Source organism: Narcine bancroftii, chromosome 3 (genome assembly GCF_036971445.1).
Source record: "Narcine bancroftii isolate sNarBan1 chromosome 3, sNarBan1.hap1, whole genome shotgun sequence".
In the NCBI taxonomy this organism is placed as follows: domain Eukaryota; kingdom Metazoa; phylum Chordata; class Chondrichthyes; order Torpediniformes; family Narcinidae; genus Narcine; species Narcine bancroftii.
The window spans coordinates 338,750,999-338,766,936 of record NC_091471.1 but is presented as its reverse complement, the minus strand read 5'-3'; the positions used below and the strand labels follow the sequence as shown (position 1 = coordinate 338,766,936).

At 41.4% G+C, this 15,938-nt stretch overlaps 1 long non-coding RNA gene across 1 annotated transcript; it reads left to right on the top strand.

Moving 5' to 3' along the window:
* Window positions 1–2,756: 2,756 nt before the first annotated feature.
* Window positions 2,757–14,476, top strand: LOC138756589 (uncharacterized). The gene is made up of 3 exons (XR_011353173.1): window positions 2,757–3,712; window positions 4,812–4,881; window positions 14,318–14,476. It is a non-coding gene; the product is annotated as an uncharacterized lncRNA (long non-coding RNA).
* The last annotated feature ends 1,462 nt before the right edge of the window (window positions 14,477–15,938 follow it).

Genomic DNA, 15,938 nt, shown 5'->3' with positions numbered 1-15,938 from the left:
GGGAGCCAACCTTTTAATTTTTAATTATGACGTATAGCATGGTAACAAGCCAATTTGGCCCATGAGTACATGCCAGGGGTGTAGGTTAACTGGGTGGCACAGACTCGTGGGGCAAAATAGCCTGTTACCCTGCTGTATGTCGAAATTAAAAATTAAAAGATTGGCCACCCTGGTTTAAATGATGAAAGGCTACATCATGCAGAGGGGCTTGGCAATATTTGTGCATGAATCACAAAATGTCATTTTACAGGGTGATCAAGAAGGTAAATGGAATGTGGCTTTCATTCCCGGAATTTAAATTTGAAAGCAGGGAGGTTTTGATACAATTGTGCAGGACATTAGTGAAACTAAAATAGTTACACTAAATGGATGCATCCCATTTTTGTCTGGGACAAAAGGAGAAAAGCTTTCCAATTGGATCTGATGTGTACTGCAATGGCTTAAAGCAGTAATGCCATGCACAAATGCATAACCACCCACCACAGCAGCAGTACTCAATGAGAACTATTGCTGTAAGAAATGTGTCCAATTCACTTAACTTCGCACAAAGAGGGCCAGGACGCAAGGAGCTGAGATGTCCACTTTTCCACAACTGGATCAAACATCCTGCTGGGGTAGAGCAATTGGTGGTCTCAGCTCCTACCCCAAGAGGAGTCAGAAGATTGTATTTGCAAAATGCCAATTGGCCATATACAGAGTCGGCGTCAGAACAAATCTAATCGGGGTGGGGGTGGGGTGTTAGGCATTAGGGTAACAGTGGGGGGGGAGGGGGCACAAACTGCCATTCGCTAAGAGATGCATTCACTGAATGTGGCCTGCGGTTGGGTGGGGGGGCACATTAATTCATTTAGGGGGCATGGCCCACGAATGCCTCTTCCTTCCCTTCATGACGCTGACCCTGGTCATACAGACACAATTGCCTATATCCCTTGAGAAAGGAAGTTTAAGGGGAGATTGAATAGAGATTCAGGTTACAAAGATTTTTAAAAATACAATTCACTGGGGGTTTTAGGGCAATTGGGTGGCACGGGCTCGTGGGCCAAAAGGGCCTGTTACTATGCTATATGTCTAAATTTAAATAACTGGAGAGAAGTTGATTCCATAAGATCAGAATTGATATTGTGTTTTGAGTTTCTGATCTGCATTGCATATTCTGAAAGGATGGTGGAATAGAACCAAGGGTGGAAGATAAAGGGACATTTCCGCAAACAAAATAGGCTTTTCGGGAAAGAGTGAGGATGTGGGAGCAATTGCTAGTTCTATCAGACAGTCAGCAAAAGCACAATGGGCCAAATGGCTTCCTATTCCACTCTGCTAATCCAATTTTCTCTGTGAATTCTATTTTATTCCCGAGACACTTGAGTCTGTTCCCGTGACTGGGGGATGGGGGACCTTCCTTTGAAAACAAAAGGAGGCCAGTGAAATTTGAACACAGTTTTGACAACGTTCCCACTCCAGCATCTCCTTTGTCTTACTCGCAACTGCTAATTATACCATTTGACACAAATTATCCGTTGGTTGTGCCCAACAACCCACTTAATGCTACTTTACACATTTATATTCCCTAGCAAATTACCTCTTAATGGGCTTTGCAAAATTAATCTTTTGAACTATGAAACAGTTCTGATAGTATTAACATCCATATTGTGCTAAAGACATTACAAATGGATCCTACAATCAGCACATATTACATACACTCAACAAAAGTCCACTCACACTTAACTTTGATGGTGAAATTAACTGGAGGAAGGATCATTTATTTTTGATGTGGAACACTGAAACTCTTATTTACATTTTTTGTGCAATGTTTTTGAGGTTTTGCTCATTTTCATCTCTGTAAACATTCATATTTTCCCTCTTATAACATGGTCTGCGTACTTGTTCTCCATGTACACAGGATTGGCAGTGGAGTTTCCAGTTTTCTTAGCCAATCCCTTCTTGCCCTCGAAGTACTTACAAAATTCATCATTCGGACCCCCTCCCTTATAACTGCACATCTTGGTGCCCTATTGCTACTTCAGTATGTGATAGATCTTGGAGATAAATCTGCTGGAGGCACTCAGCAGGTTACAGAGCATCCTGACAAAGGGCCCGGGTCTGAAATGTTGGTTACGCTTTACTTCCGGTGGATGCTGTGTGACCTCCTGAGTGTCTCTAGCAGGTTTGTGTATTGCACTACATGCAAGCATGTGCAGACTTTATAGTTTAACTTCTATCTGGAGAATTGTAGACCTGTCAAACCGCTTGATGGTCTAGCTGTAGTTTATCACCAATCTGTGCTTCTCTCCGCTCTTTACCCCCACTACCTGTGCTCTCCAAAGACTAGAGTTGGGCTCTATGATGCCCTCTACCAGGAGTCACTTAACCTCAGCCTTGTCAAAGGCACTGTCCCCGCGATTGTATCGTGGGCTTTTTAGTTTCCACAGGCTTATAGTCAGGTATGAGGTTTTCAAATGGGGTGGGGTGGTGGGGGTGGGGGTGGGGGTGGTGGGTGGGACCTGGAAGGTTGAGACAACGCAGAACATGAACAGTGGGCGGTGTTTGGGTCGCTGATTGACTGTGTTCAGGGAGAAGAGCAATTAATTTAAAAGTTGGTTGTTATGGACCATGATGGAGGGGTGGGGCCCATTATATTCCATCAAAACACTTCTAAGTTGGAACTGGAAGTCCAGCCCCAGTATGACCAATGCACAGAATTGTGTCATCACAAGTAATTTAGAATTCTTGTACTTGGTGCCACCCACAGTTACCGTTACTGTCCAGCTACCTCAGATTTTAGACAAGTGAGACTTGGAGGCCAACCAGATGTTGTACTGGACTGGGTTCACTGTAAGGGAGCAGTGTGATACAGTGCCTGGGTGTATAAAGTTTTTGGTGCTACCCATGCCTGAAAAGCAGTTTGTAATGCAGCAGTTTACCTCAATATCCATGGTGGACCTTGCTAATTGATGTGGGCTGCTCTGATCCAGAATGATGGATGCATCAGTTCGTTATCTGACTCACTGCCACTCTATGTGTGCACCTGTGACCTCCAAGATGTCCACCCTGAATATAGGTGCCCCCATGGTTTGCACACGGTGACCCCAGACATCGTGCCTGGGTTCCTGCCAAGCTGTTCTCTGCGACCAGAAGTAGAGACGGAGAGGACACAGTCCAAGGTGGTGATGGCTGCTGTTCGCACGCAGAGCTACAAGGGGATGGTCTGGACCTACATGTCCTTTTCCTCCGCAGCTGGAGCAGGTCGCGCTTCGGGCAGGACAGTTCTTCCTTTGGCTTTGTCTGGCCGCAGTAATAGCACTTCACGAGCTCATCAATAGGGATTGCTGATTAGGACCCCATGTCCCAAGTTGGCGGTGCCCGTGGGCATCTCTAGTGCCTTGGCAAGATCGACCACATCCTGCAGGGTTTGATCGCCCTTCTCCCTGATCATCTCCTCCTGCTGGACAGCTATCGCAAGGCCTGAGTATATTTATCAACTGGCTCACCAGGTGCTTGTCGATGGCTGCCCAGGAGATATCTGGCATAGATTACATTTTTCAGGGCCAGCTACTGAGTAAGTCTTATAGTCTCTAATCTGGAAAACATGGCAGCCAACCTGTGCAAACAGCAGGTCTCTCTTATCGACTTTGTCCTGCATGTCGAGTTGCCTCATGAAGGCATTCAGACAGTGAAACCACTGGTCAAATTTTACGGAGGCCTCTGGATCCTTAAGGTCAGTGCCCAGCTTCTCCGCTCGACTAGCCTTGTCCATGGCACGTAGGCATAGCGATTAAATTGTAGCTCTATCAATTAAATCCAACAGGTCAGAAGTCAACATTAATAGGCATAGCTTACATTCTGTTGGCCTGATTCCAAGGCAGTACTGAGGGAGAGGATCAGGCAGTACTGCCTTTAATAGGAATCCTTAAGGGGGAGGAGGCAGGCCAACCAGTACAATGCATATATTAGAGTGTTCTACTGCAGGAATGTATATATTTTTACCAAAGTTGAGCTCTATTGTCCACAGTTCTGGTCACCCAAGTATGGGAAAGGAGACATTCCGGTGGAAAGGGTACAGAAAAGATTGACACAACTGTAGCCAGGACAGGCAGCTTGAGTTATAATGAGAGGCTGGATAGATTGTATTTTTTTTCTTCCTGGAGTGTAGAAATCTAAGGGAGGCCTTTGATATTGCACTATCACTGACTCCAAAGGCTGAATGAGGAACCATAGGCTTTAATACACATTAGATTTCAGCTGTGCTCAAATGAATGGAAAGGGATAGGGAAGTCGACCTTTATGGCCAGGTCACAGCGGGAGGGGTTACAGGGGATCAAGTCATTAGGGGGGCGGGCCAGCCACTTATACACAGAACAGTATATACATATCACCATAGACTTTATTGAGGTTTATAAAATCATGAGTGGTTTTGATAAGTTAAGTTGTCATCAGCTTCTTCCCCAAGGGTAAGGGTGTCCATAACTAGAAGGCATTAATTGAAGGTGAAAAATTTAAAAAGTATGCAAGGGGCTCTTTTACAAGCTGCCAGTGGAAATAGTAGAAGTGGGTACAATTGTTTCAAACACATTGTATTCAGACTAGATCTGCAAGAACTGTGTGTGACCAGCTCTTGAAGTTTCAACCTGATGATGTTGGAATTATCAACCACAGAGGCTGTGCAATTTCTGTAACATGTAGCAGGCTATGTGCTGGGTTTTAAATGGGGTGACACAAGATGAGAGCCTGTTTTCGACGGGTAAAAGAAGGAGTGTTTGAGATCATTTGGCAAGGTGTCACAGGCTTTTTCTAAAAGTGCGAAAATATTTTGTCAGATTCAAATTTAATGGCTGTACATCAAGGAAAGTTCGGAACCATATCGGCCGACATTTTGCGGTAGAGTCTGTAAGTAACATCATTCCAGGTGATTAATAGTTACATGCTGTGTAATGAATGATCTCATTGCAATTCTGTAAGTATTTTCAAAATGGGTGGAAATTTTAATTTGTTTTTAAATGCATTAATTAGAAATGAGCTGAGCTGCCTTATCCTAATAATTAGTTTATTAATTTATTGAAATGAGATTTAAATGTAATGGACCACATGGGACATCTGTTCATATATATGATTTATGAATATGCTACATATTAAGATGAAGCCTGTAATTGTACAGATTTGAAATATTTACCGAAGATTTTATAAGGATAATAAAGTTAAATGCAAAGAATATATCTCCTTTTGTGTTTGAGAACATAACTAAGGATGTATGATTATAATACATAATGGAATAGGATAGGCATTGACTGTTCTAATAGGAAATTTCAGAGTTTTTTTTACTGTAAAGTTTAATCAAAAGGTACAACTTGCTAATCATAAAGAACAGTTGAAGAAAATTTTGCAGGTTCTTATGGTAAAATAATATATGCATTGAAGAGGGATAAAAGTTTTTTGAGTAGTCACTCCTTCTTGGCCTCCGTCGGTCGCGATCGACGATGGGTATTGCACCTCTTGTTTAGCAGCATCATCTGTGGCCAATGGAGGCCGGTCCTGGAACGGCAGGCTCTGCCACAGTTGCTGCAAATATAAGGCATCATTGAATTGTTCCCCACTGTGCTCTTCGCTTAGCCATTCCACTCCTCAAGCTGACTCAGGATCACTCTTTCGCCTTGATGAAGGGCACCTCACATTTGTTCCGTTCATCTGCTGTATCCTCCCAGGACTCTGTTGATTTTTAAGGCTTTCACGTCACACTGGCCGAGCTCCTTGAAGAGAATCAGGGCCTATCCACATTCCTATTGCCTATTGCTAGTTCTCCGTAGAGGATATCCTTTGTCAGTCTACCATCCTTCATGGCCCAAGAAGGCCAGACTGAGAGAGGACCTCAGAATTTGGGACTTTGTCACTCCAGGTGATATCGAAGGATGCGGCAAAGGCTTCACAGGTGAAGACTGTTGAATTTACTTCCCATTTCGGAGTCTGTGGTCCAACTCTTGCTACCATACAGGAGGGGGCTGCAGACACATGCATCGTACACAACAGTCTTGTTCTGTGTAGCAAGTTTCTGATTCTCCCAGACCCGCAAGGAGAATCAAGCAAGGATCGATGCGGCTCTGCCTCTAATAGGCCTAAAGGATTTCAGCATCAAGGGAGAGAGTGTCGCTAATGGTTGACCCCAAGTAGGTGAACTCACGCACCACTTCTAGATCTTAATTGTCAATGGTGATGACTGGTGGTCTCGCTATGTTCTGGGTAAGGATATTTGTTTTCTTTAGGCTGTTAATAAGTCCAAAGATCTTGCATTATGGTTATGACTGTAGATTGGCTCCACCCTACTGGTATAACAGATGGTGCAACTTATCCCACTGGTCAGTAGAGGTGGCTTCTTCTGTTAATAAAAGCCTATAGAAAAGTTAATAAAAGTCCTCTACCGGCATCACCTACGGCTCCTAGAACGCTTCCACCAGCGCTGTCTCCGCTCCATCCTCAACATTCATTGGAGCGACTTCATCACCAACATCGAAGTACTCAAGATGGCAGAGGGCGACAGCATCGAATCCACGCTGTTGAAGATCCAACTGCGCTGGGTGGGTCACGTCTCCAGAATGGAGGACCATCGCCTTCCCAAGGTCGTGTTATATGGCGAGCTCTCCACTGGCCACCGAGACAGAGGTGCACCAAAGAAGAGGTACAAGGACTGCTTAAAGAAATCTCTTGGTGCCTGCCACATTGACCACCGCCAGTGGGCTGATCTCGCCTCCAACCGTGCATCTTGGCGCCTCACAGTTCGGTGGGCAGCAACCTCCTTTGAAGAAGACCGCAGAGCCCACCTCACTGACAAAAGACAAAGGATGAAAAACCTAACACCTAACCCCAACCCACCAATTTTCCCCTGCAACCACTGCAACCGTGCCTGCCTGTCCCGCATCGGACTTGTCAGTCACCAACGAGCCTGCAGCAGACGTGGACATACCCTCCATAGATCTTCGTCCGCAAAGCCAAGCCAAAGAAAAGAAGAAAGAAGAATAGAGTATGTCTGGTCCTTGCTTATGGGATATCATGAGCGAGGTTATAGCAGCCCCATTGGCAAAGATCATGCAGTAAGATCTTTCGCACCTTTGTACTTGCTGTTAGTTGCACAGGATTGAACAGCCGTCCATTACACCCAGTGTGCATGTAGATGTTTTCTGTCAACATCCCAAATGCGTGCTTCAATAGCAGAGAGAAGAAGATGCCGAATAATGTTGGGGCTAACACTCATCCCTGTTTGACCCCACTATGAATAGAGAAAGGTTTTGATTAGCTGCCATCGCGCAGAAGAGTAGCCCTCATGTTGTCATGGAATGACCTGATGATACTTTGGATTTTGGGGGAGAATCTATAATAGCCCATTCTTGCTAGCAAGGTCGAAGGCCTTGGTCAAGTCGATGAAGATGACATAGAGGGGTTTCTGTTGCTCCCTGCACTTCTCCTGGTAGTGAGAACATTTTGTTGATAGTTGACATCCCTATGTGGAAACCACTTTGAGGCTCAGGGTAGACCTGTTCTGCCAGGGTTTGTAGACATGCCAAAGTTACATGAGCAAAGACATTGCCAACAATACTCATGGTCACAGCCCCATGCTAATTATGTTAACACAATGGACAGTAGATGTTCTGTATCAGTTATCTTACAAATACCACAAACCAGTCCTTCATAAATTATCCAATATCATGAGCTGGAGAATATCTTAAAAAGCCAAATAAACTTACCAATGCAGCTATGAAAGCAAACAAAAACAGGCCATTCAGCCCACTATGTCAATGTTGTTGTTATATTCCACATGAGCCGGGTTGGTGATTTAATGGGTTGATCCCCCACAATTTAAAAGGTGCTTCCGGCACCTTTGCCCCAGTAATCACAGCCGGGGCCAGGAGGGCTACCCAGATGTTGCAGTTTAAAAGAGGCACTTGTCTTACTGTCATGTGCTGTCAGTCCTAATTTCCCCATCCCCTTCTGAACATGATCCCAATGAGAGAAAATATACCAGTCTTCAACAGATCACCCACTCCTAACATTCTTTTTTTTTAAATGATACAGCATGGGAGAAGGCCATGAAGCCTATGACCACCCAATTATACCTAATTAACTTACCAACTCCAGACATTTTGGAGGGAGGGAGGAAACAGGAGCACAGGGAGAAAACCCAGGCAGATCATGGAGAGAACATATTGTTATGAGCCCAGAGGACCCCAAAACCTAGCAGCAATAGGTATTCACCAAGACAAATGGTTACTTAAACAATAGTTGATTTTAATTATCTTTAAACATGGAAACAGGATCACACTTTAACTTATCACTATTAACTTAATTAACCTAACTTAATCCCCTTCTAATTCTAAGCGCGTGTGTATGTGATGTGTGTAAGTTTAGAAAAGTTCTCTTTGGTTCACAGTCCAATCTCATTTTTCATTCCTCCAAGTTCACTTAAATTCTTAGACTGTGCACAGAATTTAACATTTATAAGGTTCACCAGGCTTTTGTGCTTGAAAGGTAGATTCAGGAAGGTTCTTGTTGGTTTTCAGAGAGAGATATGTTGTTTGCTGGACACCCACAACTGATTCCTTTTTAATCAGCCACTTCCGAGTCTTGCCAAAGAAACTTGCCCCCTCAGGGTTCTCCAGATGATAACATCTTTCTTTCAAGTCACCACAGAGTTCCTTTATGTTTCTCTTATTTAAAGTGAAACATTAGACAGTTAGTCCTTTCCTATTACATGAATCTCTAGGGCTTTGACCAGGCTGAACTAAGCACTCTCAACCCTTCTTCCACAAGTTTTTCCACAAGCTTGCCAGCTTGTCCTGTTCCAGTCCCAGCTGCTGCTCTTGACTGTAAAACTGCAGAACTGAATTCTCTCTCTCTCTCAGAGAGAAAGCCTGATTTTTCTCCCACTGCATGCAAAACCACATGACCTTCTGAGAACAGCATGTTCCACTCCAGACAGCGTTCTTTCATCTGTTGCCTTTTTGTAAACAACAATTTTTGACATCTCTTGGGTACATTCCAAAGCTTTTGCAAAGGCTCTTGGCGCCAGCCTGTCTAGCAAGAGCAGAGCTCCAGTATTTTAAACCTGTTTTAAAGTTTTTGTATGTGACCTACACTAAAAAAACCTGCCCCAATTTATCTCCCAAAAACATATCAATATACAATACAAGCACAACATAATCTGTCACAGTACAAATTCCTTGCAGCAAGCCAAGGTCCTTGAACCTAGGTCATTGCAGCTGTTATAGCATTGTGCTAACCATTACTTTAATTGTGCTGCCTGACCAAGCCTTAGATTATTCATCCAGACCCTCAGCCATGACATAAATAAGCAAATAGATCCGCAACTAATGACCTTGCAATCTAAAACACCGGGAAGTTGAAACAAATAGCATATTTTTTGGCTGTAAAAATATGCAAGGTCAAGTTTGCTGCAATGTAATCCAAAAAATGATTGCCCGTTGCTTTGTTGCATCATGGTAACTTCTCTCCTGTGGGTGCACTGGAATTTCTGGACAACGCAATGCTAAAGATTGTGGTTAACCCTCCAGTCTTGTACAGTGTCAATGATAAAGAATGAACAAATGTCACTGAAAAGTGTAATATTTTAAGCCCTTTTTCCACTGGCATCCCAGTTAATTGGCCGTGCAGTGTCCCGGGATAGGAAGCTGTGCTCCTGCCTAACAGGGACACTGGCTGCTTTTCCATGAACACAACTCATCCCTGGGGATCAGAGAGGCCATCAATCCCCGGCGTGATTTGACGTCATTTGATGCTGATTGTTTTGCTTTTCCCATGAGACTCTTAACCGGATAATTCCCCACTAATTCCTAGGACGCGATACCAGTGGAGAAAAAGGCTTTAGATTCTCAATCTCTCTGCATTCGTGAGACTGTGAGAGTCCATAAAGTTTAATGATAAAACTGACCTTTAAAAATAGAAAGAAACAGTTCAGTTGTTTGTAACAAGGGAGCAACCCTCTGGCTACTTGGGCGGGCAAGGAGGGAGAGAGACGGTAGCGCGACTCAGCTGGGCGGGGTGGGGGGAGAGACAGCAGCGCCACTCGGGTGGGCAAGGGGGAGAGAGATGCCAGCACGACTGGAATGGGGTGGATATGGCAACACAATTAGGGTGGGCTTAAATCTGGGGCAGCTGGCTTTTGTTTCTGAAATCTGGAAAAATCTGAAATTCAGAACACACTGGCCCCCAAGGGTTCCGGATAAAGGATCGTGTACCTGTATTAGTCATGGACTATTTGTGTTAGTCAGTAGCCTCTGAATGGAGGGGATTGCATTAGATATTTAGTCGAGTCATTTTTTTAAATCTTTCTTTTTAATGTAACATTGGTCTCTGTATTGCTACACGAGATTTGTTAATACTTTATTTTATTGTTATGTGCCTATGAAACATTTAGTTGGTAAAAACAGTAAAAATATTGAAAAAGAAAAATTCTTACATGAAACTCGTTAACTGTGGACCTGAACATATTAGTTCCATTATCTCTTTAAAACTTTAAGGACATTGGGATGAATTAAACTGTTCATCTCCTCCTGGATAAATAAATTCCAGATTCATTTGGAGCCACTGACCCTAACATGTAAAGACTAACAGATATAGGCATTCCAGTGAGTGAAGCTGTCGAAGCTGAGATTCTCCAATATTATACTGGAGAATGTATCTCTCCAATTGTATTCCAGCCAGACTGGTGTAGGCACAGTTGCTGTTTATTTGATCTCCAAGCCCTGTTCGACTTCTGAGGTAGTTATAGAAGTTCTTAGACTTCACTATTGGGAGGAACTCCCATCTCAAAGTCAACTCAAGACTCATTTGTCATCTAAAGGAATGCATAAGGAGAGATGCTACATTGGATGAAACCAAACAAATTGGCTTAAAAAAAAAGTGCCATGGTTCTATTTCAAGGAAAAAGGAATGCCTCCTAGATCTGCCCAATGTTTATTCATTAAAACCCATTAGTTGAGTCATTAACAAAAGGCAACCTGCTGAAGGAACTCAGAACATTGAGCAACACGGTGGGGAGAAAAGTCCTTCTCAAAACATTTCATCAGGTTTGTCCAGCAGATAATTTTGTTTCTCCAGATTCCATCACTGGCCATCTAATGCATCTCCTCTTATTTTGTCATTAACTAGTCAATATCGCATTGCTATGGAGGTTCATAGCTTGAAAATAGCTATAATTTTTCCAGCGAGACACCAACAATTGGTCTTAAAATGTAGCTACAATGTCCATGAAAAAGATTGTGGAAATCCTTGACCCTTCCTGTGCAGCTTTTAATGACATTCAGCAAGATTCATCTTCTTCAATATATCAGGGAGGTGCAACAGATCAGACAAATTAGAAAAGCGGTTGAATACACAAAGAGCAGGAAGAAATGGTTTCATAAATCAAGACCAAATATATTGGGCTTTTGGCAGGATTAGACTCCGATTTTTTTTTTAATTTGGCAAGCTCATTTTCTGCTATGGTGCTATCCCCTATATATTATGATGAACTTGGTGCAGTTAAGTCACACTGTTCATGACTAACACAATGCCATGTCATGAAAGTAGAAGAAATTAGTCATAAAACTGAACCAACAAAATTCTACGGAAATCTGAAATGCAACATATAATGTGGAGGATATTAGCAAGTCAGACAGCCTCTAATAGAGAGACAAACAGTGTTAAGGTGTCGGTCCTGAGATTGCCATTAGCAGTTGGCTGGTGGTGATAAAGTTATGCTGAATTCCTCATGGAATCCAGCAGTTGAATGTAAACATGCATCAAGAGCCCAGCATTTCCACTTGGAATAAAAATAGACATTTCACAGGTGTGTTGAGAAAGTATCAGATTTGGTGGGTTCACAGAGAGACAAGACTGGACACAAGGGTTTGCAATCACACATCAGTTTAATTAACACACAACAATTTATAGAGGACTGTGGGAAAATGTTAACGGGAATAAACACACACTGGTACAGTTTATAAAAAAAGTGTGGGGAAAAAATACATGCGCTATTTATAAAGGAGACTGGGAAAATGTTACGGGAATAACACACACACACACACACACACGCAAACTTGATAAAAGAGCATGGGCAAACGTTACACAATTCACAATATATAATTCACACAGGTGGTGCTGACATTCGCACACTATAGGTGGGGTAGTGCCCATCCTTCCCGGACCCCGGATCATTGGGATGCGGCTCTGGTACAAACGATACCCACAAGGGTATACGCACACTGTCGGACTCCTAATCGTTGGGAGGTGCTGCTCTACTGCAAGTATCAATCTGTAACAATTTAAACTATAGTGATACTACAGCTCTGCTTCAGCGCACACCTTACCTGTGACCCTTCTAAGCAACATCAGGGGGGGGGAGAGAGAGAGAGAGAGAGAGAGAGAGAGAGCAATGTGCTCTGCCCTGGTGCTAAATAGAGTGCTTATTTGTGTGTCTAGCCAATAGTACCGGAGTCCATCCTAGTCTGACAGGTGATGTAATTAGTGGCTGGACCCAACTTTGATTGACAGGAGATGTAACTTCTGAATAAGTTCCAGACAGGGGGAGGACACGTGACCACCTGCAATACAAACTTTCAAGACAGGCAGGGGGCCACATTTCCACACACAAGAGGTCAGGCAGCATCTGTTTAAAGAGAGACAAAGTTAATATTTCAAGCTGACAACTCTTTGCCAGACCAATGAAACTCCATTTATCTCTCGCAGATGCTGCCTACCACTGCTGAATGCTTTCGAGCATTTTCTGTTTCTTTGTTATGTCCGATTTCCGTATTTTCAGATTTTAAAATAAATAGTTATTCGAACTGAAAACCCTGTCTAAACATCCATTTGTGGTTCGACCCACAGTAGAACATTATGCATGGCATATTTTAGCTAATTTACAGTTTTCTTGGTTGTTTTAATTTATCTACATATTTTAATTATATAATATTCTTTCAATGATCATTTATGTTTGTGTCTTTCAATAATCTTATAATTAATTCTGTGGCAATGTATTTATATCTTTTTGAATGACACATTCATTGAATATTCATGCCAAAGCAGAAAATATTTATAGAATATTTTCTAAAATTGCTGGGCTATTTGTTTATTTGCTGCATCATTTGGTGTTTTCCAACTGAATGCACGGATTGTAATTAAAAACTTTCATCATTAATGTCACGTCATTTACTGTGTCTTTAAAGTTTCAATTCAGGTCATTCTGATAAGATAGTCATACTTGTCAGGCAATGGTTATGTGCTAAACATTAGAGAAAACGCTTGACAGTCATCAAGAAAATTAACTTTGCACCTGTGCCACTCACATGAGTTAGAAGCACATGAACTGTTTCAACATCTTAAATTTCTATAATTTTTTTTACATCAACTATATCTTACTCCACAGAAATTAAATGGATTAAATTCTAATTTTTTTCAGAGAAATGTTTTAGGTGCAATGAAGAAATAGGTACTTTTCTACATTCTACATGAGACACTTTTGGACAGAACTGGGTTTATTTTTGGAAAGATTTACAAAAGTTAAGTCTCCTCAAGTTCCCCAATTTTTTTTTTAAACTTGGAAATATTTTTGACGCAGATTTGAAATTGAAATTAAATAAATAAATAAAGAATTTGTTACAATAGCCCGAGCAGTAGCTAGGAAATGTGTGGCAGTAACGTGGAAGTCAGACTGAAATAGGTTGTTGGATACCACTTGAAAAGATTGTATGTAATTTGTGCAATAAATTTGAAATTTTTCAAAAGATTTGGGAATCATATTTACAATTTGTCGAAATTAAGTTGTAATCACCCGACCTGAACCTTCCGAATTCTAAAAATTAAGAAATGTTAGACTTTATTTGATAGTTTTAGAAAGTTTTTTATTAAAAATATCATACAGATGTTTTCCTTTTTCTTTCTTTTCTATCTGGCAGTCGGGGAAGGGGGATTTTTTAAAAAAAATCACTATGTATTCACTTTTTTATATTTTTGAATAAGAAATTTATGTATTTTTTAATGCATATGTGAAATTAAATAACATTTTCAAAAAAAAATCTTAAATTTCTATTAAGAAAATAGGCAAGTCCAGCAAAATCCCTGGTATCTAGCACCAATGGGGTTTGGTAGATACTGCTTTTCCATGCCTTTCACCGTGTTCATCGCTGACTGCAGCAGAGGATCAGCAGGGAAGACGTCCAAGTGCGAATGTAGAAAATGAACTTTCAATGACATGTTGCACTTTGTGGTTTTGAATGCATGAAATAGACTTAAAATATGACAGGAAATCACAAAACTGATTATATCTAAAACTGTTTTTAAGGTAATTTTCATGATCAGAAGCCCAAAATCCATAAAATACACCCAAAAGTGTTCAGGAAGGAAAATCTTATTGCTACCTAAGGAAAGAAGACCAACATATAAAATAATCTTGGCTACCTGGTATCAACATGGTATCAAGTGCATTGAAGATTTTTATGATTAACAGAAGCAATTTATGTATTTTGACTTAAAAATAAATATAATTTACCTAAAGACACATTCTTCTGTTATCTCTAATTGCGATCTTTTTTGAGGGAAAAGTGGGAACCATTAATGGCCCTACCAATGTGCTCAGATATGGAAGTTCTCATTCGAAAGGGGAATGCAACCAAATTTATCTCTAATATACATGCTCTAATCCAAGATCAAGTCCCAAAATCTGGACTACATAGATTGAGGGAAAGATGGGAATGCAATTTGGGCATTGTAAGCGATCCACAATGCTGGTCAGATCTATGTGGAGATAGTATGACTACATTAATTAATTCTAGATATAAACTGATACATTATAATTTTCTGCACCAATCATATCTCACACCTCAAAGAAACCAGCATTTTCTGATAGGTATTTTAGGAGTGGCCTAGATGTTGGTACCTTTTTACATTCCACCTGGTTATGCACAAAATTATGACCCTTTTGGATAGAATTGGGGGATGTGTTGACAAAAAATGTGGGTGTGAACTTTGCTCTAGACCTGGAATTGTTTCTTCTGGGGAATTTGGCAGTTACTTCTCCAGAAGTACATTTAAATTTATTAAAATTGCATTGCCAATAGCCAGGAAATGTATAGTGGTAACATGGAAATCCGATTCCCTACTTCACATTGATGGATAGAACACGGAAGTTCAAAGTTGTATTCCCTTTGAGAAGATTACTGATAGTCTTAGGAATAGATATAGTTTGTTCGTCAAAATTTGGCAACATTATTTAGATTATTTAAATGCCCAGATTGCTTAATTTATTTTGCTATTTGTCAGTTAGTACAGTCCTTATTAGAAATGTAATAGTTTTAAAATGATGTGACTCTGAGATGTCAAACCTTGCTCCTGTTGCTTTTTCCTTTCTATTTTCTTTCTTTTTATCTCCCTCTACGCCCTGTTGTCTGTCCCCTTTTCTTTCAAATTTTAGAGATGGCACTGGGAGAAGAGGGACTCTCCTTTCCTTTTTTTTCAGACGTTATGAATGTTTCTCTATGATTTTATTCAATGTTTTATTGTTATTTATATTAATTTTGGGGATACAAGTAGGGGCCTCTCCATGGGAAATAAAGCCTATGGCAGGGCTGGCCAACCTCTCATGAGAGCTGGCCTTGGTGGCCACCCTGATGTATTTGACGAACGATAAAAACCGATGCAGTGAATTCCCAGCTTGCATCCATTTCGAGAGACAACCTGTCGGTCAGAATGCAACACGATCGTAAGTTGAGGACTACCTGCTATATGGTTGATGAAAGGTTGTCAGCTAAAACATTAACTCTCTGTCTATATCTCCACTGAGTATTTTAATGTTCTCTGTTGCTACTGTAACCCAGGCGTCTGGTAGAGATGCAACAAAAAGAGCAGTGTTTGCGATAAACGGCTCAATTGGAGATTTATTGGTGTGCCGACTGTCCTTGGCAATG